This window comes from Oryzias melastigma, linkage group LG4, assembly GCF_002922805.2.
Source record: "Oryzias melastigma strain HK-1 linkage group LG4, ASM292280v2, whole genome shotgun sequence".
NCBI lineage: Eukaryota > Metazoa > Chordata > Actinopteri > Beloniformes > Adrianichthyidae > Oryzias > Oryzias melastigma.
Window position 1 is genome coordinate 9,017,134 of NC_050515.1, and position 23,839 is coordinate 9,040,972.

At 38.7% G+C, this 23,839-nt stretch overlaps 1 protein-coding gene across 9 annotated transcripts in view; it reads right to left on the reverse strand.

Moving 5' to 3' along the window:
- The window catches only part of adgrl2a (adhesion G protein-coupled receptor L2a), a 222,131-nt gene that overhangs the window by 120,200 nt on the left and 78,092 nt on the right, over positions 1–23,839 (reverse strand). For 2 of the 9 annotated variants that reach the window (XM_024278274.2, XM_024278271.2), the window contains exon 1: positions 12,991–14,155. The exons of 1 other annotated variant lie outside the window; for it this stretch is intronic. The gene's annotated coding sequence lies outside the window, so the exon portion shown is untranslated. Of the gene's footprint in view, positions 1–9,098; positions 9,509–12,990; positions 14,156–23,839 lie in introns of those variants that run through there. 6 more of the 9 variants (XM_024278275.2, XM_024278247.2, XM_036211503.1 and 3 more) reach the window with 4 other exon arrangements.

A 23,839-nucleotide genomic window follows, 5' to 3' on the forward strand; every position in this document is an offset into this window, starting at 1 on the left:
TTCTGCCGGTGCCTCACCTGCCGCTTTCTCATGTATTTGAACAGGAAATTCATAAATTTGCTACTTTTTACTGACGAAAGCAATAGAATAGATATGTAAAAAATTAATAATTGATTTTTTTTTATTTAAAAAAAGTATTTTCCTTTTATGTTATTTATTTTTTAGGCATTTTTTTTTAGGCACTGCCTCACTTGCCTCCCCTGATTGCATGCTAAATCACCAAAAATATTATTTTCATCGGAGTGGGTCTTTAAACAATAAAACCCAATATATTTACTTAATAAATGACCTCTGTCTGATTCCTTTGAAAGAAAAGGCACCGGTCAAAGCATGTGACATAAGCGTGGTGCTTGTCATGCTCATCGCTCTTAGTGTTTCCTCTATTCATCATTTTTATGAGCCACTCAATTAATCGATTCGAGTACTCCCCACTGGTCAGAAAATATGGATACAGAACAAAGCAATCACAAGCTGAAACACTCCAGCACATCAATACATCCACAGGAACAAAACTGCACGCCCTGTCATGGACAATATTTGTTAAGAGACACAAAACAGCATGGTTTTACCAGAAAAAGTCCCACTTATCGTCAAGGATTCTCTCAAATATGAGTCAAGTTTGTCCAGATTTGGACACTTAATGCAATCACCCAAACCTTGATTACATATTAAATTGGTAACCTCATAATCACTTTAGCAATGCAGCAGAAATCCTATTAAAAGGTGGACGACACCTACACCTGTCTGTCCATGTGGATTATAGCCACGGCGACGAAGTTTTAATACGCGATCCATATTATTATTATTATTTTTTTTTGTTCTAATGTTGATGTTTTACCAACAAGTGAAGTGGATTATCTCGAATGAAATTTGAAAATGCCATTTCCACTTGCCGATAGCGCAAAACTATTCCTTTCAGGACAGCTGCGATAAGAAAAACTCAGCCAAGAGTGTTTAACGGTGTCTTCTCCAAATGTTCCTCCGCTTAGGAATTAATAGGCTGACATTAATACAGCAAGATAAATGGGCAGGTCAGAAATGGGAACCCTGCCATTATATGGGCATCTCATGGTGATAGTACCTGCCAATCAAGTCCAATAAGTCCTTGCCACGCCATGATTCACCTTGAAACACTCCAAGCAAATGTAATATGTTGTGCATTCCTTTCTGTTCGGGACTAAATCCAATTATTGTGGTCCTAAAAATACTTTGAAGAACTGATACGCATGGAACACACTGCGAGACGATAAAAGGCGCGTTTGTTGTGTGATCCAGATAACTGTGGCGATATTAATATAAACAAACCATGGATTAAAACCCGATTGAGCTCGACATTTTGCCCAGTCGTTTTTCCAAACTCATCTTGTCAATTTCAGCTCGTGTCCATCACTGCTTTGTTGCCGTAGAAATAAAAAAATAAAAAAAAAAACCTTGCAACACACATGCCTGAGGACGAGTCCAGCCTCGATGGCGTGCCTGAAAAAGCTTAAGCTGTAAAAATAAATAAATAAACAGAAGTAGAAAACTCGGTCATCAGGGTCGCGACTTAAAAAAAAAAAAGATTTATGTGGCACACATGAGTCACATCTACTTTCTATAAACATCTTTATAGTTTTGCTGAAAAACTAACTCTGATTTAACAATCCGCTGCATTTAACCAGATCTGCACCAACAAGCAGCTGCTGACCTTCTTCCCTTTTAAAATGAGCAGTTGAGTGGTTAAAAATCCAGCTCCATCCTCTCTATTAGGGACTTTGCCATCAATAATGCACTGTGATCATAAGGCGTTATTAAACAGGATGATTAATTTTTCAGGTGGTGGGAAGCAACACAAAACATATCGGAGGTAATGGAGACGATGACTTGACAGCGTCAGATTGGAAAGGAGGGGAAAGTCTTTGCAATACCTGATAAAAGTAGGACATTTTTCAGATAAACACACTTTAATGGGACGTTACAAAAGACTATTTGACAAATTGATGAAATATTTTGTATTTTTAAACTGCTCCCTTATGGAGATAACTCAGGGCCAATATTATTTAAAACCTAAATAATGAAAATTAAAAAAAAATATATTGGTTATTGGCCAAAAAAAATGTAAAATGTCCAAAACTTTTTGCTTTTCTAAAATAAACTTAATTATCTTCAGCTTCAAATGTTCTGTTTTTTAGGTTTCAAAACTCTAAATTTGAATTTCAAAAAATTTTTTTCAGGTTTTTTTTTTTTGTTTCATCGAGTACAAAACACACAAATTTACATCCGTCTTCCGACTACAATAGTACAGACAATTCAGCCATTTTCTGACCGTAATTATCACAGTTCTCTGAGTCAGTGAACGCACCGGGACTGAAGTCACCACCCTCATCCATTTTGATTGGTCCTTTGTGTTAGCCCCACCCCATTATGCCACATGGGAGGAAAAAAAGTTTTGAAAATGACAATTTCACATTCAAAAACAGATAAAATGTGAAATAAAGTGAAAACAGATTTGAAACTGAAAAAAGTTGTGAAATATAAATATGGAAAGTAAAAAACAGAACATTTGAAGCTTAAAAAAATTACGTTTTGGACATTTTTTTTTTTGGCCATACACCAATAATTTTTTCAATCAGTTTTTTTGGGGGTTTCAAATAATACTTAATAATATTGGCCGCGATTTAGCTCCATACTCCCTTGTGAAAAAAAAAATATTCACGTCTTTGTATTTTTTTCATTTTTTGATGCTTCATGAAAAAAAGAAATAAAAAAATTAACTACTCTTTTAGTAACACACCTTTTATAGTCCTCACTTGTTTGCTAATCTTTCTTATTTTTACAACAAGCAAACAAATTTTATTTTATGCAAAAAAAAAAAAGAAATCCAACAAGTTTGTTGTTAAATCTCAAAACTGGTGCTAATTCAGATTTGAGGCGCTGCCTGTAAAACCATCAACCTTGTCCCAATGTCTTATTGAGGTTTTCATCCTTTCTGTAGCTCAAGGGAAGGACAAGCACCGCCAAAATAAAAGAGAAAGAGTGTTCACAGAAGTCACTAAAGCAGAAAGCGGCACAAGGACCTTGACCTTACCGCTAGAGCCATCCTGTACAAATAATTTCAGACTACGGTACTCTACTTTCACTTATCTATCCCAGCGCTGCTGTATCTATTTTCAATCTAAAAGATGGCAAGAATGCCTTTGTCAGGCAGGGGAAGCAGCGTGTGTCAAGCTAAAACAAGGTATAGCACTGTGTCTTGTCAGGAAGCACAGACAAAAGAAGGTGGGTGTAGTCTTTCCTGAATGCAATCACTTGTCAGCCCTAAATCTTCCCTCAGTATAGCCTTGACAGGTAATGGTGCCGGTTAAATCCGATGAAGGTATAGTTGGCCTTTTTTTCTTCCCCAAAGACACAGAAAAATGCATAAAGTGCAGTTTGCTCCCCGCTCAGGAGCGAACGCTTCGCATTCTTTGCAGCACAATAACTGGGAATATCTTTTCAACAAAAATGAAAAGAGTGGGAAGAAAGGGAAAGCAGCTAATACTGCGTGTATGCACAGCGGTAACACAAGAGTGAGTAATTGAAGTTGCTTTGAAATTTCAGGCTTCTTCATTAGATTTCCTTGTGCGGCGCCGGTGTCACCACTCCCCGCCCGCCCGATCCCCACCCTCAGCTGTGACAGAGACAGGACAGTTTCGGGGGCTGAGCCCTCTCCACAGCACTCATTTGCATTAGATCAGCACTCTGAGGGGGATTGTGATGCAAACAAGCCGAGATTGGTTCATTCCAACCCCCCCAATTTTAATAACGGAGGTGCAATAGGCTCTCACTGCTCTGTGCTCACTGTTCAAAGGATCAGCCCACTTTGGGACCGAGAGGGAGAGCAGAATCCATAAAAAATATATAATATAAAATAAAATAAGAATTCCTATTAAAATGTTCTAAATCTAAACCTGCTTTAATTTGACTCGATCTAAACACAGAACAGAGGACGGATAATGATATGGAAAATGTTCTTTATTGGTAAAAATATCTTTTAGTGTCTCAGCACTCCCGGCTGACCATGATTCGGGCTGAAAAAAATATGTAAATGTGGCGGTGGCTTATGTTATCGTCCCCTGCCACCCACCGTAGGACAGGCAGATACAACAATCACAGCGTCCGCACCTTGTGTATGTAGAATATGTGTTTGCTCTTTTGTGATAACGGGAAAAGGAAGGAAGAAAACAAACAGGGCCGTCCTTTTGTTGTTGTGGGGTTTTATTTTTTTTGGGGGGGGAATAACTGGACCAAAGTCCGGAAATCTAAAGACACAAGGAGGGAGAGCAGGCAGACTGTCAAGCGAACGGCGATAAAACATTCACCAGGAAATTATCTCCGTCCAAAGACCCTCCTGTTTTGAATACCAAACGGATTCACGGTCCCCAAACATTTTCTAAGAGGCCGACCAATTCTGTGCTCGGCTCAACAATGGCAGACTGGAGCTTAGCTCGCACCTTTGAACCGCTGAGCTTGGAAGTAGCATGAAGAAGATCCTAATCTGCCTGCAATGGTAATCTACTACAGTGTAATTGCTCCAGTTTAAATTACACAAAATAACAACAAGGGGATAAGACTGGAATATGAAGTGAGTTAGGAGAACAAAGTCCCGCACTAGAAAAGAGCTTTGACAAGTCCCCCCTTGCTGGAGAGAGAAAATGATTCTCCACAGAGCAACAACAACAAGCATTAACAGATGTTGTTCCTCAACACGAATCACCATTTAGAGCATAAATTACCTGAGCGGTGTAGAATTGGCTGTTAGATTATATCATAAAGTAAGTTTCCAGTGAAGCAATCAGCAGTGATTGTCTCTGTGAATGATGCTCAGTGAAAACCAGGCCCAAAAAAAGAGAAACACTTCACAAAATGTGGAATTTGCAACATCGCCCTCTGCAGAACAGGCAATTATAAATGAAAAAAAAACCAAAAAAAACAAGCAGCTAGTTAACCGTGACGTGACTGGGCAGGTGCAGCAGAACTTTCCTCACTGGGGACGCCATTAATGTGAAAATAAAACGGACTTCATGAGCACATAATGATTTAAAAAGGTGAAAAAGAAATGCCTAAATATTTAAACAACCCCATCTTGGATCGCGCTTTACTAAAACACAACTGAGGCCAGAAATAGAAAGTGTGACTTAAATCCCCCCCCAGTTAAAAGCAGCTTCAAATGCAATTGATGTATGTTACTGATAAATATTGGAGTTTTTAGTGCACGGTCATAGGAAGGAAGCGCGGCATTGTGGGTAGGACTTCATTATATACAAGAGCTAACAAGTCTTTTCAGGTGATAAAAGGCCTTCTGCGCTTAAGAGTAAACTGAGTAGCTGTCATTAGCATGGCAGCTAAGTTTCGTCGGGCGGATGCTCCAAAATCACGCCAAATATGTCAATAAGATAAGCATTGTCAGGCTGCGGGGCTGATCACAGAGGAGAAACTTTTCCATCCTCCAGGCGTCTTTCTGCCTCTCAGAGTTGCAGGTCCGCGCTCGCCCCCGGGCCGGGCTGATGGTAATGGCTGCAAGAGTCACATCCTGTCAGATCACTCCAGATTCACTTGGAATCAGCCCCGGCAGATGAACGATGGAGACTCCTCCGGCTCGGCTTTTTCTAACAACAAAAATGCACCTGTTACTGCCCCGCCGCCCCCACGCTCGACTGTCCACTTCACACTTTGGATATTATCACTGCACCATTTTTTGGAAGCATATGCCTTAGTGTGTTTACATTAAAAGTACATTTTATAAAAAATTACTGCATTTTTTAGGTATTAAATAAAATAACTTATTTTTTTTATATTTATTTTAGTTATTTTTTTGTTTAAAAACATACATTTGACTTTAAATTTCAGATTTTCATTGTTTTTTTGCAAAAAAAATACTTAATCCCAACAGAAAATATTTTTAAAAATAACTTTCTTCGCTTCTATTTATTTATTTTAGCTTTAGTACTCTGCGATTTGATGCAGTCTTCATCCGGATAAAGATTACTATATGAAAACATTAAAATTTAAGCTTGAATTTTTTAGAGATGACCTCATTCGACACCTCCAAGTATAGTAGGATTTACTTCCTTTCCTTGAATTTTTTATAGCAAAAAAAAAAAAAAAATGCACAGTTTGTTTTTTTTTTTCTGAATGATTCCTAAATATTCAAGTCATGATGCCATGAATATCAAATATATCTCGCGGCTATTTGTTTCTCCACATTTCGCTCACAGCAATAACACATCAGATGTGAAGTAGAAGCTGCAGCTCTCACACTCGTCTCAATTACTCGAACTGTTTCTTTTCTTTTTTCTTTTTGCCGAATCAGACAAGCAGGACGGTCTAATGGATAAAGCCGAGTATGTGTGATTTACAGCAGAATTCACACCAGCAGAGCCGCCTCACACCTTGTTTAGAAAGAGCCATGATGAATTATTGTGTATTTGTTGGTAACATTAAACATTATGTGAGTGTTTTTCTTCTTTTTTTTTTATATATGTTAATAATTTGATGTCTGCATCCAAAAGCAGATGAACACAACTTAACTGCAGTATTTTAGGACGTTCGTCGCCCTTTCCCCACGGCGGATGAAGAGGCGTTGGATCCAGCAGGCACAAGCGAATGCCAGCCTTGGCACAGCTGTACAAGCCAAGCTGTAAAAGGAAGTCACTAGCCACTGTCGCTCAATCTGTGTTAATCCCACTCTATCTGCAAGCACGTCAGCCCCACTTCTCATGTCCCTGCATCTTTTTTTTTCACACTGCTGTGTTCAATTTGGCAGTTAAGTGGACTTGTTGCATCACATCTTCTGGCTTAAAAATCATCTCATTTTCCCTCCGATAATCTTTTTTTATTATTATTTTTTAGCATTTCCGTGCCATATTGACACTTTTTTTTCCTCTTTAGACCGTTTAAAACAAGATTTACTTGAGGTTTTTGTGTTGACCCCAAATGTATGAGACTGGGAAGCTTTTAATGCTTCAGAATCTCTTCTTAGCTGATCAGATCTTCTTCCGAATGGCCTCAATACAAACCAGGACTTTACGTCAAGAAAAAAAAAAAAAAAAAAAAAGTAAGCTGGAATTTTTCTGTGTTAATTCATTAGTCCAAAAAAAATGTTTAATCGTGTACAAAAGGTGGACAAATGTCGCAGTAAACTGTTATCGTTTGAGGGGAAAAACGAACTCCGGGCCCCTTGGGGAATATTTTTACTCCTCACATCCCATCTTGTTCTCCGCTTTCAAATGTTTTCCCAAAGAAGCTTCACTTCGGTTGACCCAAGCAGAGGGTGGGTGGGGGAGTGGGGGGCGCTCTGTGGGCGACAGAGAGGGAGGCTCTGTACTAAGACAGTAGCAGGTGCAGCTGTGACAGTTGCCGTGTTGTTGCTAGCCCCTCGCTGTAGTCAAGATGAGGTTCACAGATGTAGCCACTCACTGCAGCAGTATATTGGCTGCCTGGAACAATGCATCTCTGTCAAGAACAACCCTTCCTGAGGCCATTTTAGTCGGCGGAGTTCTCCGCATGAAACGAGGCGTAGAAAAAGTTCATCCTGACACGCAAGGTCAGCTGCGCTCCACGACGACACAACCCTAACGGACGGACGTCGTTTAATTGGGCGCAGCGAGATATTTGCAGCAAAACTGAGGCGTGAATATAGGAGAAAAGCAACTAAATGGAGGTTTTCCAGAATTAAAGATGTCCAACACTTTGTTTAGCTAAATGTCGGAACAGTGGAGAACGGAGATAGCATCGCTATTGTTTTCCAGTAAAGCACACAGCCTCTGCTTGTTCAATTACTGGAAGGAGCCTCAATGAGGTCGGTTAAATCATTTGCAGAGACATTATCTACACAGAGAGAAAAGACTGAGAAGGAGGAGGCGGTGGCGGCGCTAGAGGGGGGTGGAACTTTAGTTTGTAGACGGTATAAAAGTATTTTTGTGGACCACACATGAAGAGAGGACGAAAGCATTCCTAATTCACTACAGGAAATATATAGACCAAAGCAGTAGACTCAACGCCAAAAATCACATTTTGGCGTTTTTTTTCGCCCCTTTTTTGCAGGTGATGATGGATTTTTATGTAAATTTCCTTGAAATCACTCATAATTTATAAGTAAACATTCTGGTTGCTGATATATAGCAAAACCTCCTTACAATCACTCATCTGTCAGCAGGAGCAACCATAAAAAGATAATTTCATTTTTTTTTTCACTCCACCTCGGCTTTGTTTGATGTCTCCTGGCATGGAGGCAATCGAGCAGACAATTATTTTGTTGATCAGCTTAGTTTTTAGCAACTTACCATGCCTGTGATATTCCTCTGAAACTCCCAGACCAGACGCTTCACTCCATCTGACTTGGCAACTACGTAACGAGAACAAAGCTTTCACACTCCCTAACTAAATACTGTACAATAAAATATTATTTTCAGAAGCCTCAGACCTGCATAGCAACCCAAGAGGAGAAAACAGGCCTAGGAAGGGGTGCAAATGTATTAAAAACTATTTCTCGTAAAAAAATGTGTTATTTGGTGCATTTAATCATTTTAAAATATAATCTAATATTATGCTAAACAGTGAAATAAAATTTGTATTTTTTCTAGATTAAAAAAAATCGATATTATCGATTTCTACGATATATCGGTATTATCGATAAGATATCGGTTTATTTTAAAATCGAGAAAAAATAGAAAAAACATCAATTATTTCATTTATTTTTCATATTTATAGCAAAAATTTGGCTTTATTGTTAATGTATCGTCTCAACTGCTAAAAAACTAAATAAAATTAATGTAACACTTTATATAATATTCTTTGATAAGCTTTAATAAGACATTTACAAACATTATTAATGTTTTTATAGGGTGTTAAGACATTTATTTGCATAATAAACCAAATAAGGTTTATTAATATACTTAGTAAGGCCGTATTATTAACCAACTTACAACTTAATAACTATCTTTATCAACATTATATAGTGTTTTGCAGCACCTCATCTAAAGTGTTACCAAAATAAAATAATCGGTTTAAAACGACAAACAATTTAAAGCGATTTTTACCTCAAAAAAACTAAAATTACATTCAAATGTTGAGCTTACCAGGCTTGTACTTCTGGAAAAAAGTCAAAAAGCAAGGCTAAAAATAATGATTAATGTCCAATTCCTGATATGGAATAACAAATAAAAGGCGTAGGGGAAAAAAAGCAAACTTTTTCAAGTCCAAAAGAGTCACAATTGTCAAAAACAACACCAGCTTACATGGGAGAGATATATTAGTCTGCCATGTTTACTCGCACCATCCCGAAATAACAGTCCTGTCTTGCTGGAAAAGGGGTTTTTAAGTGTGGATGTGCCTCGCTCTCCTATAATCCAGCCGAGACATTACTGCTTCCCCTGGCAGACGTCCGCAGATCCCCCCTGTCTCCCAGCCAGGCCTTGCTCTCTGCTGCTATGGCAGAGCTGCAATAACTGCTGTTTGCTCAGAGCCTTGCCTCCCAGGTTCTCCTCTGTCACGCAGAAACGCAATATTTTCCCAAATAGCGTTGCAGCTGTGCACAGATAAGTACGAGTCCTGTTCAGATGGCACCAAGAATGGTGCAGTGAGTGTATTTTTCCTTAAAGTAAATAATCGTGTGAAATTAAAATGAGTGTGAAAAAAGGATATTTTATGTTTAAATATATTTAAATAACTATGACAAAAATTCATTAAGCTGCATATAAATCTATTTTTAATAAAAAAAATAACTTTCTTCAACTTAACTTCACAGTCCTAGAGTGACCTGCTGAAAGAACACAGCAAAGCCCAAGTGTTTTCATCACAAAATAAAAAATAAATGTGTGCAGCAATAATAAACCAGGTCAAAACGTTGCACTCTTATGTGCTTTAAGAGCCGAGGACAGAAGAATTTTATGACCCAGTTTTCACCTTGTGCTTTATATATATTTTTTTGTTCCATGTGGCTTTTCAGAGGAACACAGAATGAGTGAAGCACTCAGAAAGCCATGCCAGATAAGCTCAGGGAGACTGCCACTTAACCAGTGCTCACAAACCCCACATGCCAGCTACCGGCTAATAGCCGTGTTGTTTCTTGTCACCACAGTTTGAATTGAGCCTTGCTTTGCGGCGCCATGTCCTTGCAGAGTAATGTTCTGCGAGGAAATTATTTAGGCAAGCAGAAAGTTTCACCTGCCATTTCGGGGGGCACCGGCTCTCCCGTCGCAACCAAAGGCCTTTGGCAAGTGGAAACAAATGTTTCACAAAATGGCAGGGAGGGGGGGGGACACACACGGGCGCACGGCGTTTTTACTGATTGCCAATCGTAAAATAAAATCAGCCATGAAAGGGGAAGGTATTCTGGCCCACCAAAGGCCAGCGCTTTTGTATCACGTTTGCCAAAGGTTTCTTTTACAGCCATGTTTATTTCCTTTAATGGTGAGCAGTTATCCGCACAGCATGGCTCCATGTAGCTGGTTTCACAAAAAAAAAAAAAAAAAAAACTGCATCTGCAAACACGAACTCACCATCTACGCACCCAAAAAGCAAAGGGATGTAAATTTAAAGCCCACAATCTTCCACTGCTGACACGTTCAAAACATCTATCATTTCCAAGATGTTTTTTTTTTTTTTTACCATTCGACAGATTGCAACCAGAAAATGGTTCCCTGCATACTGTCTGCTGACACTGGGATGGACAAAAGCACGAGCGTGATTTTAGAGTTTAGAAAAATACATTTTTAGTGTAAAAAAAAAAAAAAAAACATTCAGACCAAATCCTTGAAATTATCCACATTGACTTACACAAACAAGAGGATTGAATGCACGCTGTGACAAAAAAAAAAAAAAAACAAAGTGAGCAAATCCTGCATCTGGTCAGTATGTTTGAGCTCATGTTGAATTTAATCAATAACAAATTACCTTAATAAAGCCGGCCTGAGCTGCCTGGCTTGTTGTTATAATTAATCTGGAAAGACCATGACAATCGGCTTCATGCACGAGTCAAATATCCACAGACAGAGTGAAACCTCAGCTGCTTTTGTGAGCAGAAATCCGAAGTAAAAGTCTGTTATCTGACAACATTTCCGTGCATTTATACCTACTGACCCAATCGCAGAAAATGGATTCGTATAGTCTCAAGTTCTGCACCGGTGCGATATATAAAGTTGAGAAGAGGGCGATATAAAGCGCATACAGACGTGCAACTTGGGCTGTATTGATTTGAGATGAGGGGGGAGGCATGAAGAGCAGCTGCAGATCTCTGAAACACACCTCCACGAAAACAGAAAAATGGGTCTCCACGACTCAGAAGAGTTCAGAACGATTTTAAGATTCCATTAGCTGGAAATACAAGCTAAACGCTAACAATCTAAAAAGTTTAGCTTCCGTTTTCATTTTTAAAAATCCACATTTATTCAAATTCTATCTACTTGTCCTTGCTGGAAATGTTTTACTATTTTTCAATTGAGCGTACGGCTATTTGCAGGGAGAAAGTTTGCCAAACAAACTGAGTTTTATTGAAGATGTCCTATAGACCTATTAGAAATGAGGACAGTGTGTGTACAGAAAGAGGGGGGGGTCACTCTCAGCAGCCAACTCAATCAATCTGAAGTCTCTCAGCCAAAACCAGTTCTAAAAAATCCCACTTCTCCTATTGTGGACAGACTCCGGCACTCACTTTGATATGTTAATACTCCTCCTCGTAACAGCTGGAATATAGATTCATTCTTTTTTTTATGCACAAACACATGAAAAATTGAGTTCCGGAATAAATGAGAAGCAAAGCTTCCGTATCTTGATAAGAGAACCAGTTCAGCTGAAACCAAGTGGCTTGTCTTTGAGTGGAACTGAACCATCAAAACATCATTTGTTGGGTATGATGGGAGATTAAAACCAGTTTAGACTAAGAATACTATCTGTTGTGTGTGTTTTTTCCAACCCTTTTCAAATATGTTTGGAAAAAAACTACAACTAAAAAGTCACAGTTTACACTGAGATTGTAATCCTGCCTTTAAAAGTTAATAAAGCAGTTTCACGGCGCTTTTAAAAGGCGCACTCATCAGTGGAGGATCCAGTGCGCCTCAGGATGATCGGAGCTTTGACAGAAAACACAGAAGTGGGTGGAAAAAAAAAGGTCTGGAGCTAAATTTATCCCCAATTCACAGATCGATCACTAATGATTGCTGCTCTGCTCCGGGCTCCCATGCATCACCGGCTGGCTGGCTGGCAAGGAGGCACGCACCGCACCGCATGTGCGCGCTTGCTGTAACGCACGCTGGACAAGAAGAATAGGCAGGCCTAAATAATTAATCTAAAAATCAAATTTTACTGTTTGCTCCAACTGGGATTTTATTTGATTTCTATTTATTTATTTATTTATTCCAAGTACATTTTTACGTCACTTTTACGCATCTGCACTACGGGCAATCTGAAAGTCAAACTCGTTAGAAGTGAAGCTCCTATGATGCTTTTTCTCTTTCTCTTCCTTCTGCTCAAACAGCCTAACCCCAATTATAATGGATTAGCCCGCGAATGCTCTGAAGAACCACGCCGGCGTCGCGTCTCAGGTCACAGCTTCCCTTGCCTTTTTGCTAAATCCCCCCCTTTCAAACCAACAAGACCATCATCAGTGGGTTTAAACCCCTTCGGTGACCAGCACCGACGTCCAAACTCCTCCTCAACTTTGGAGGCACAAATCCCAATTAAACGGCGCTGCTTTCCATGTTTTGGTTCACCTTTTACGCGCGCTGCGCCCCCACTTTGGAGGACTTTCCTTTCAGGCGGCTCGGCAGCCGAACAAATCAATCCACATCTGGTTACGTTTTGATTAACCTCCTTTCAGTGGAGCACGGCAGCTGCGCGCGCAGAGATTTCAATCACAAGTTGTTCTTTGTGATCATTAGAATTTGATTTAATTTAAAAAGAAAAGTTGAATCATATTTTTAAGTTTAACCTAAAAGTTTTTGAAAGAGAAGTGATGGAAAAAAAGAGTCTTACCTTTCTTGAAAAGCAGTTGAAAAAAAGAAGAAGAAGTCATAAAAATGAAATTGGAAAAAAGTAAAAATGACAGTCAGATGGGAAGTCCTCTGCAGAGCTCCTGCAGGTCTGAGGCATGCTCCCCTTCTGTGGGACAGAAAGTGCTTCTCAGGCGGCGGATCCCCCTCTCAGCCCGCGCGTCCCCCCGCGCCGGACGCACACTTCCATGGCATGCAAGGTGTTGCTTTGCGCTCAGAACGCACTCATCTGCGCCTTTGCGGAGCCCAGCTGCTCTCGGCGCTCCTGCGCAGTCAATCCAGGTGCAGCCACATACAAGAAGCAGCGCAGGAACCAGAAGAAAATTCAACACAAAAATATATATATTGGAAGATTAAAAAAAATACAAATGAGTGGCTGAGAGGGACAACAGTCTCTGCTGAAGGGAGAAGGGGAAACACTTGAAGGCGCAGCTCCTCTGGCTCCTCTGAATCAGTGGGCAAGTTTCAGCGGCTCGCCTGTGGAAGAGATCCCGCACACAGACTGTTGGTGGAAGCAGCACGGAGCGCAGCGGAGCGGGCTTCCAGCGAACAGCGCTGGTGCGGCGCAGAGGAGAGCGGGCTGTCGTCTGCAGGAGCCGTCTGCGCGCAGGCATGCGCCAAAACCCGACACGGACCTCCAAATCCACTGACTCGGAGTCGTGAACGCGCACTAATCACATCAACTTGTTATGGAGTCTCAAGGCTCAGCTGAACTCCCACTTTAAAGATCATCCACGCCGTGCGTACGTATAGAAAGGATGGTATCAATATTGACTCTTTTATTTGGGTCTTTTTTTTTGCGTAGAGATGCAGCACTGCTCTCCCTTTGGGTTTGAGAGGCTGACACTCTGTCACAGCCAAGAAGCACAGTCCATTCAGCCACTGACAGAGGTCTCATTCTACTGTAATACAAGCTTCAAAGGCACCACGGCAGTACAGACCAGTCATCCTTTTTTCTTCTTTTTCCCATCCTCTCTCAAAGTGGCTCCGCGGCTTATAAGACTGGTCAGTGTGAAAGCTGCTACTGATGTCTCAAGCCAAGCAGTTATTTTAACCCAGAAAGTCTTCTGAGTTGTGTGAATATTTTTTTTCTCCTTCAAGGTCTTTTTTCAATAGAGAAAAAAAAAGTATCTTTTCAGCATGAAGAGCGTTTTGTGAGGTCGCAGTGACTTTGACCCGCGTTCTCCTCATTGTCTCCATGTTATGTAAGATTCACTGTACACATCATGCACATTCAGCTCCTTCTAATGGACCTTCATTTTCAAATAAATCAGTTTTGGTGATGATTTTTTTTAAATTAAAATCCTTCTCCAACTATATTTGTATCTATTTTAAATTGGTCTTTTAATAAGGATTAGCCAAAATAAAATAAAAAAAAGTCGGTTTTGTTTTTTAAGACATGTTTTCTGCAGAGCAAGAGGAGGTTATCTAGAATTTGCCTCTGAGTTGGCGCAGAAGTAACCCTATCCCAGCAATCTTTTATTTACACTTTCTCCCGCTAGCTTACAGCCCCTCATAACCTAAGGCTAACATTAGCACACCAAAATAAAAACAGCGAGAAATATTAAACCTATGTAGCTGTTCAGTTTTGAGCCAGATGCCAGCTCAGATGAAGAAAATGAAGACATTCATGGATCTATTTGTCTGCAAGTGGATGATTTAGAATAGGAGTGGGGCAGGGAGGCTTTGCCCCGCCCATCGCATTATTGTCACAAACCTGACCTTTTTCAAACCGAAGGCTCTCATCTGCTAATTTTTTTTGTTTTAGCTTTTAGCTCTCAAAGTGGTATTTTTGTTAATTTACACATTTCTTAGTATTCCTCTAAAACTGCCCTCTGAGCACCAGCCCCTTCTAATCCATGAAAACAAGTACGTCCTCACATTGTGACATCACTTAAGCCTTGTTTCCACTGAGCAGTCCGGTACGGTCCGGTTTGATCCGGTATTTTGAGCGTTTCCATTCTCAAATTGACCTATTAAACACCTCTTAGCGGACCCCCATCTGTTGAAAGGTACATAGACAAATAGAATGGGGTGGTTGAGGCGGAGCCGCTGTTGCCACCCGCTAATTGGTAGAAAGAGATGAAGACGTTAAATGGCAAAAACATAGCAGTTTTTTTAGCCACCAGCAATCTTCTTTCAACCTAAATTAAACTCCTGTTTTGCATGATGTAACAAAAGTAAAGCAAGAAAAACACAAGGTTCCTCATGACCGCCATTGTTGTCGCTTTTCTAGTCGACAATGCTAGCGGTGTACACCACGCATGCGCAGTGAAAACAAGCTGTTCAGTGGGAAGGAGGCTTAATTGAGTAGAAACGCTTGGCAGAATTAACTGGACCGTACCATACTACTCCTCCTGTTCTGGATGGCTCAGTGGAAACAAGGCTAAAGTGAGGAACAGCCCCTTCCAGGAAGAGTCTGTGCTGCCAGCCAAAACCCTTTGATTTGCACAATATGCACATTCATCTTTGCAAAAGTTCGTATGGTGTTTGTTTTCGTGGGAGAACAATGGACACACACGGCCAAGACTGACTCTAGGATGACATCATGAAATGGGCGGCACCCCGAGGAGGGGAAAAAGGCGGAGCCTCAGATATCAAAGCATCTTACTTCCAGGTAGGAAAATTAGCTGATATCTAAAAAGAAAGTGTTCTTTAGTGTGTCAAAGGTAATATGTGATCATTTATATAAATACGGATATAGGTTACTATGAAAGGCTTAAGAATAGCATGTTATAGGCTGTTTAAATAAAGAAATACCAAGAAATGCAGCTTTAATTTAAAATTATTTTATTTATATAGTCCAAAAATGCTATCAAAATCACAATATTCATTCAAATGTGTTTCTAAAGCCTGAAAGAATCCATCCTGCTTGTACAACCTCCGCCAGTCAGGGCCAAGAGGGAGGAGCCTGAACCCATCCCAGCTGCACACCCCGATCGGGTCACCAGTCTCTCATTGACCTCGCAAATCATTTTTTATTTTCCTTTCATATCAAAGCCTCCATCTTATTCTCAGAATATTCAGATAGGTCCAAAACACCACAAACGCAGCATGTTTGCCTCCTCACTTTGCAAACAGTTGGAACATGTTATGATTAGGTCAAGAAATTCTCTCCGAGCAGGATGTGGCTGCACACATGGCTTCAATAGAAACTGTCTTTCAACCTCGGTGGGGAAAACGGGAGGTTGAGTCATGCTTGCCAGGTGAAGGTGAACACAGCAGAGAGGCAGTTTTCTGTTTTCATAAGCATAATTTTACATAATAATATAGCCCCTTTTGCAAGGGACAAAAGAAGAGAAAACAGATGTAATAAAAGGTCACTCAGTGACAGGCATCCATATCTGGAGGAATGTTTATTTATAAGGCGAGACTCAAAACACATGTAGTTCCACAGCTGCAGGAGCCTCTGCAGCCTTTTAGGACACATTCATTTGCATACGTTTCCTGAGATTGAGATTAAGTGAAGACAGAGATTGTTTTAATTATGTGTGTTTACTTATTTGTCAAAGTTCAGATTGCGAGTGCAGGACTCAAACTGTTGCAGCCCCTTCGTATTTTCTGTATATACCACCCCTATATACCGCTCTTATTTCTCATGCGGCTTCCAGCTCCCCACTTAACCTTCGATTGTTCTCCTGACAACGCTTTTCGGTTGTCCGCTAAAATATTTGCACATGATTGACATCTCAGGCACACATGACCAGTCACAAGGCTGCGGCTGACCCAGACAAATCTGTGCCTTTTCTTCACGACAAACAAAGAATCGGCCAGGTTATGCTTCAGAGCACAAATAAGAAAGCAACATTCAGGCTCAGTCGCTCCTTTGTGTCACAAAGTCTGCTGGACCGTCTTAATTATTTCAGGTTTTGTTTTTCAGAGTCTAACGGTGAGAAAAAGAAAAAGTTAATTTTACCTGATTGGAACAAATCATCAGAACAAAAAGAATTTGTCACACTTTTGAAGTTGCAATCCAACCATCTTGTGATCTATTTAAACGCGTTTCCAGTTATGATTATGTTGTTTTTATTTTATTTTTTATTTTTTAGCCAAAATGGAAAACCTGTCTTTTTTTTTTTTTTTTTTTTTTTAGAACAGGAGTCTGCAACCGTTAAGACTTAAGAGTCTTTCTTCACCCTTTAGTAAAATAAGACACTGATTTGTTTTTATGTTATTGTTACTATTCTGATTAATATAAATGAACTGATGATTTTTGGGCTGTATAAAATACAAGCATAATAGAAATTAGCCATTTTTTAAAATAAGAACGTTTATAACTTACAAACAGCCACATGACTTCTTTTCAAAATAAAATACTTCCTGTACTTTGTAGATCAATGCAGAAAATGTAGTAGCTGAGAGTCTGATGTCAGCAGTGAATAAAAAGAGAAATAAATTACTAATTAAAATTTTTAAAAAGCTATTTATTTTACATATTGTTATAAATCTAACAAAGCAAAATAAATTGAGAACTAACTAAGCACATTAGAAATTCCTGGATTTATTTAAAAAAAAAAGAAAATCTTCTTTAAGTATAAATTCTAGTAATTCTAAATGAAGTCCAATTGATTTTCTGAGGTTAACGGTGCACAAAAATCTCCTGTTTTCGTATAACTGGTAAATCTAAGAAGCCATATTGCTTGATGGACTGTCAGAGCATTGTGGGTACTGTAGTCATAAAACTTTGCTTTAATTGTTTATGAATGAGTTAAATAAAGTTTGACCTATTTGACAGTTTCAATTGATGTGCCATGTGGTCTAAAAAATATTAATTAAAATGAAAAATTTTTTTTTTAAAAACCAAATTGTAGATTTGGCATCACATCTACAAGCTTATTCAAGCTGGAATTATTTGTCTGCTCTTGATTCACAACAATTTGAATAAAAAAATATTCAGGAATGAAAATTTAAGCTTAATTTACTTTATTTACGTCCTTAAATGTGAGAAAAATGCCATAGAATTTACAATGGAGCGGCTCTTTCAGTTACCAGAAGACCTTAAAAACACATTTTTTGAACTGAAAAAAGGGAAACACTTTGATTCAATTGGAATACTAGTCAATATCTTACTAAAAATTAATTAATTCGTACGGCAAACCTTTGTTTTCATTTTCTTCTGTGAACCTACGTTTTATTCAGACTGGAGATAAAAGAATCAGTCTGCTCCACTTCCTATTTACTTCTTGTCACATTTCCTCCATCCATAAAAAAGTTCAAAGTGAAACTCAATCATGTGGAATATGATGTGTCCCTTTCAGTTCATTTGCATGAACCAGTCCCAAATCAAGCGCGAGTCCTCCCAGCTCGCAGTATTTTTCCATCAACTTTGTGGAGCCAGCTATCATGGTCTCCTTGGATATGGAGCTCTTGGAGCAGCCTCGTAATCAAAGAGGGCTTTCCTGCACAGTGGAGGCTTGCTTAATATTTATATAGCCATGGGCAACCATGCAGCTAGGAGTTTTGGCTTCACTATTGCAGCACTTCATGGTTTCTGCAATCGTTCAACAAGACACTGCTTATTTATGAAGCAACTTATATTCTGTAATTGATCAGGATTTCAGTGTTAGTATTAGATCAGCATGTTTCTGATCAGTAAATGAGGAAAAAAAATAAGTATGACCGACGTATGCCTCGACGTGTTTGTGATGAAACCTAAAATGATGAAGGAACCCATCATTCCACTCCAGTTTCAGATTCTGAATCGCTCTCCCTGTTCTGCAAAGGCTACTATGGTTGGTCCCCCTTAACGAGCCAAAGTTATAATTGAGCGAGCAGACAGGAAGCAATTAAAAAGAAGTCAAACACATGAGGGGCTTTGAGTTAAAAGGGAGGTCCAGTGTGGACACACAGAGGGTCTGGTTTGCACAACTGTCAAATAAGTTGACTTTTAAGGGGCCACACTACATAAACAAATCATTTCAAAACAAACTGTGTCATGTTGCAAATATTAAAGAACCTTAGCACCCCGTCAATATTTTCCTTTGATTTCAGAAATATTCTTTCATGTACAAAATAGCCCCCGCTCTTTGTGAGGTTTGATGTATGAGTTACATGTTGGCTTAAATAAGCACAGGGGAGCAACACATATAGGTGAACAATTTCTATTCAAATGTTTTATACGGAGACTTAGCCAAGTGGAAACAGATGTGCGTCACTTGTGACCTATAAAAAATGATATATGGTCACGAGTAATACGGTTCAGCGGAGGCCAGCACTTCCAATTTGCTTCACTTTGCTGTGTGGTACTCTCTGTGTTGTGCAAATGTGGACATATTTTTTAAACAAAAGCTATGGCATTTGGCACCGTGGACCCCATGTGCGCTTGGTAAACTTTCAAATGACTCAGATGACAGAAAAACACATTATTCCTGAATGTAACACATCGGAAAGCAAACACAAGTCGAACAATTAGAGGCTTCAAACTGATTTAGTTTGATTTATTGGGGGAAATTATCAGTGTTTTTCTAAAAAAAATAATTTTTAATGTTGTTTTTAATAAAATAATACAATAATATATAAATTAACTAACAATATATTAAACCTTTATTTATGCATGACATTTACAAACTAGATTATTGTGTTTGACATTTCCGAGTCAATGCTAGTTTTATTGGATCTCAGTGCATTTGATACAGTCGACCACACTATAATAGTCAGACTACTGGAGAACTGGGTGGGTCTCGCTGGTCCAGTACTAAACTGGTTCCAGACGTACTTGGAAAACAGGAAATATTTTTTTGTTAATTGGTAACTTCAAATCTAAACCAACAGAAATTACATGTGGAGTTCCCCAGGGCTCCATCCTGGGGCCCCTTCCATTTAACATCTACATGCTCCCATTTGCCCAGGTTATAAAGAACAACAATACTAGTTACCATAGCTATGCAGATGACACACAGATATATATTAGAAACAAAACAAAACTGAGGTAATTGTCTTTGTGGCTGAAGAAAAAAGGTTGCAGAGTTTCAATTTAAAAACTACCAACCAGGCCAGAAACTTGGGTGTAGTGATAGACACAGACCTAAATTTTGATAAACACATTAAGGCAGTCACTAAATCAGCCTATTATCATCTCAAAAATATCTCAAGGATTAAAGATCTGATGTCTAAGCAGGACCTGGAGAAACTAGTGCATGCTTTCATCTTTAGTCGACTTGATTACTGTAACAGTGTTTTTACAGGACTACCAAAAAAATCCATCAGGAAACTGCAGCTTATTCAGAACTCTGCTGCTCGGGTTCTCACAAGGACCAAGAAAGTAGACCACATCAGTCCAGTTCTGAGGTCTTTACACTGGTTACCTGTCTGTCAGAGGATAGACTTTAAAGTTCTGTTACTGGTTTATAAAGCTTTGAATGGTTTAGCACCAAAATACAAGACTGACCTCCTGACCCAGTATGTACCAGCCGGTCATCAGGATCTGGACTTTAATCAGTTCCTAGAGTCAAAACTAAACATGGAAAAGCTGAGTTCAGCTTCTATGCTCCACAGATCTGGAATAGACTTCCAGAAAACCTTAGATCAGCTGAAACAGTATTTAAATCCAGCTTTAAGATTTTTTTAAAGATTTTAAAGTTTATTTTAATGTTTTATGTTATTGTCTCTGTACATGAAATATACTATACAAACTTGCCTTGTCGTTGAGGACACCTTTAAATTTCACAGGGTAGAAAGAGAAATTCTACGTGAGAGAAGACAGCGCTACACCTGACGAAGACAATAATAAAAATAAACGCTATTAACTGTCCAAAAGGATAATCTGTTGGCCGTAATACCCTCCAGTATGAGCAGAAAACGCAATTGTTCTCGTTAATGAAGATGAATACGGCGCCACAAAGACAGAGGAAAACATGTGACCTCATCAGTCCCTTCAGAGGTCAATAATCTTTTAGAATAATTGGTTGAAATTTTAATTGAAGGAAAATATTACTTAGGCATTCATCACTGTAGACAGACATACCTCCCTTCAATTCAGATTAATTCTGCTAATTTAAAAGTAACTGCTTTGTGCTCATATAAAGGAACACAATTATAAGTTTTAAATACATATAGCTTATTTCCATAAAACATTACAGTTCTAAATACAGAGGGTGCTCACCAAAGCATAAAAAAGGCCAAATTTATGCTGGCTCTGTCTGTAGATGCTTAAACTTATTACCAAGTCAACAACAATTACAGAAGGTTTTTCCATTTGACAAAACTTGCCTATATTACCAACTAAATTGCTCTTGAAGGCTGATTGCTTTTCCGAGGTGTGTTTCAAGCCGCACACTTCAGGAAACAGACATTCCGCAAATGTGCAAGGTTGTATGTAAATCCAGCCAGAAACAAAAGCACTTCTTTTAATGCATATTCTTTGATAAGTCTGAGGCGACACCCATTCACAATAATTTGACGTGGCTGCCTATTAAGCCAAATTAGTCCAAATGAAATCCTAGCGAGCCAGTCAAATAGTTGGCTTGATTAGTGGTTTGTTCTTCGTGAATCCAATGGGTGAAAAGACAAGGCAAAGGAGGGGAAACTCTAATTTCGGAGGACAATGAGCTAAATTGTTCTGTCCCAGATTTTCAAGAGACACTTTGAAATCATGGTTAATTTCTCCTGCATGGTACATGTAAGGAGCCGTAATTGTTGTTTAACGTTTTCGGTAAAATTTGCAAAATAAAAAAGGTCTTTGTAGAAATTGCTAAAACTTTAATTCTTGCACACATGGAGTCTGCCGAAATGAATAAGTAATTTAAACTTTAAATTGGAAACTTATAAATGAGAAAGGACACAAAACACTATACAAAATCTTTATAGAAATGTTTAAAAAGAAGAAAAATACCCAGGAATCTGTATATTTTAGCATTTTGCGTCAAACTTCCACAATTTCATGGAGTTTTCCTGATATTTTACTAATGTTTAGCACACTAACCTTGGGAGTCCTTAGTAAATATTGCTCAAATATTTGCAAAGTTTACTGCTTTAACACAAAATTCAAAGGTAGTTTTGGTAAAATACTTAATTTTACAAAGTAAAAAACAGTGAAAATGCATAAAGAGGAAATGGAGTCAGATTACTGCAGTCAATCAGAATTAGTATTTGCAAATGAATTGTTTCAAGAACAGACAGAGAAATATCCAAAAGTCATCTAGAACTCCACCTTAACACACATTTAAACACATTTTCCTCCCATATATGAAAAACAGACACACTCATCCCTGCTGAGCGTGAAAATAAAAGCAGCTTTGCTGATTATGAGACTGAAATAGAAGAAGGGAATTGATTTTAGTTTGTTCCTCGGATGTGAAATCAGGCTCCAAAAAAACTTTTATCATAGAAAAAAAATGTAATTTCTGTCAAACTACAAATTATGTGCAGCGGTAAAAGAGGAAGTGTTTTCTTTTTAAGGGGTCAGAGTGGAAGAGTTTGATGGAACAGACAACCTCAGCGTTATCTTTATTAAACGACTGACTTTTAATAGAGGTCCTTCAGGAGTCGACTCTTCTTTGCATGAATATAATTGATTCTGTTTACATGTTCCCTTAAAAAATGGTAAAGTTGGTAGTACAAGCACAATTTATGAGCCAAACAGTTATGCACTCTTATAACCAGTAATAGAATCTGCAATTAAATGGTTAAATAATTTTTTTTTTAAAAATGAGAAAAAATATGGTTCAATTTTGTCATGTCACCAAATGTCATTGATTAAATGAAAATCATATCTTTACCATATCGTTGTAGCATTTTTTCTCAAGAGGACATGAAATAATTTACGTTTCTGAATATTTCTTTCTACAGATGGTGATGGATCAGGAGCTGATAACAACAAGCGGTTTGAAAATGCTCAGGTTTGTGATGCCGTAACTACGATAGGCGGGTCAAAGTCTCCCTGCTCTGCTCCAATTCGAATGTATCCACTTGCAGACAAAGAATCTGAATTATTTCCTTACGCTAGCAGCTACTTTCTACCCCTCCAATTCTAGGGTCATTTGAAGGGGTAGGGTTTTCCAAAATAGCTTTTTAAGGGCTAACCTTCTGTGACGAGAGTGTTCCACGTCGCACTGAGGAGAAGCACTTTTCTTCCTGAAGTAAAGAAGTTCACATGTAAATATAAATAATGATTTTTTGTTTTAGCATGACCTTTTTGAGGTCATAAAACCAGTGCTATTATGTTTTTCCGAGTGCTAGCAGCTCCATGCTAACGTAGCCAACCGGCGACTATTGATGATGTCATCAAGTGGGAGTAACATCCGAATTTGAAGACACTTTTTTTCCCTTAAGTCTTCACTTGGAGGGCTAAAAGTAGAGGTTTGGATTTAGCTTAGATCCATAATTGTCTTCATTGTAGCTCTGATATTGCTCTGGTTTTTTTTGCTACAGTAGTATTAGCCTGGAGTTTTGAGGGGTTGTAAGCTAGAGGGAGCGAGTGTAAACAAAGGGATGATGGGATATCATTGTGGGATCACCTTCGTCCTAACAGTCTCACCGACAACTCAGAGGAAAATTTGCGGCTCTATAAAAAATATGGCTTTACAGGCTTTTTGATTTTGGCTAAAAATGCCCAAATAATAGTTAAAAGTAAGTTTAAAAATATATATATATAGTTGGGTTTGGATGTCTCGATCAGGTTTTTTTTTTTTTGGCCCGATCCAAATCTGAGTCATTGGATTTTGTAGATTTGCCGATACCGAGTCCCGATCCGATACTTTCGTAACGCATTTAAAAAATGAATAAATTAAATGAACAAATTTGTTTGTCCCTTATTTATATTTCATTAACCTTCTTTCAGCATTAAAAATTTAAATAAAACACTTCTTTGAAGTAGCTTTAATAAACAATTAAAA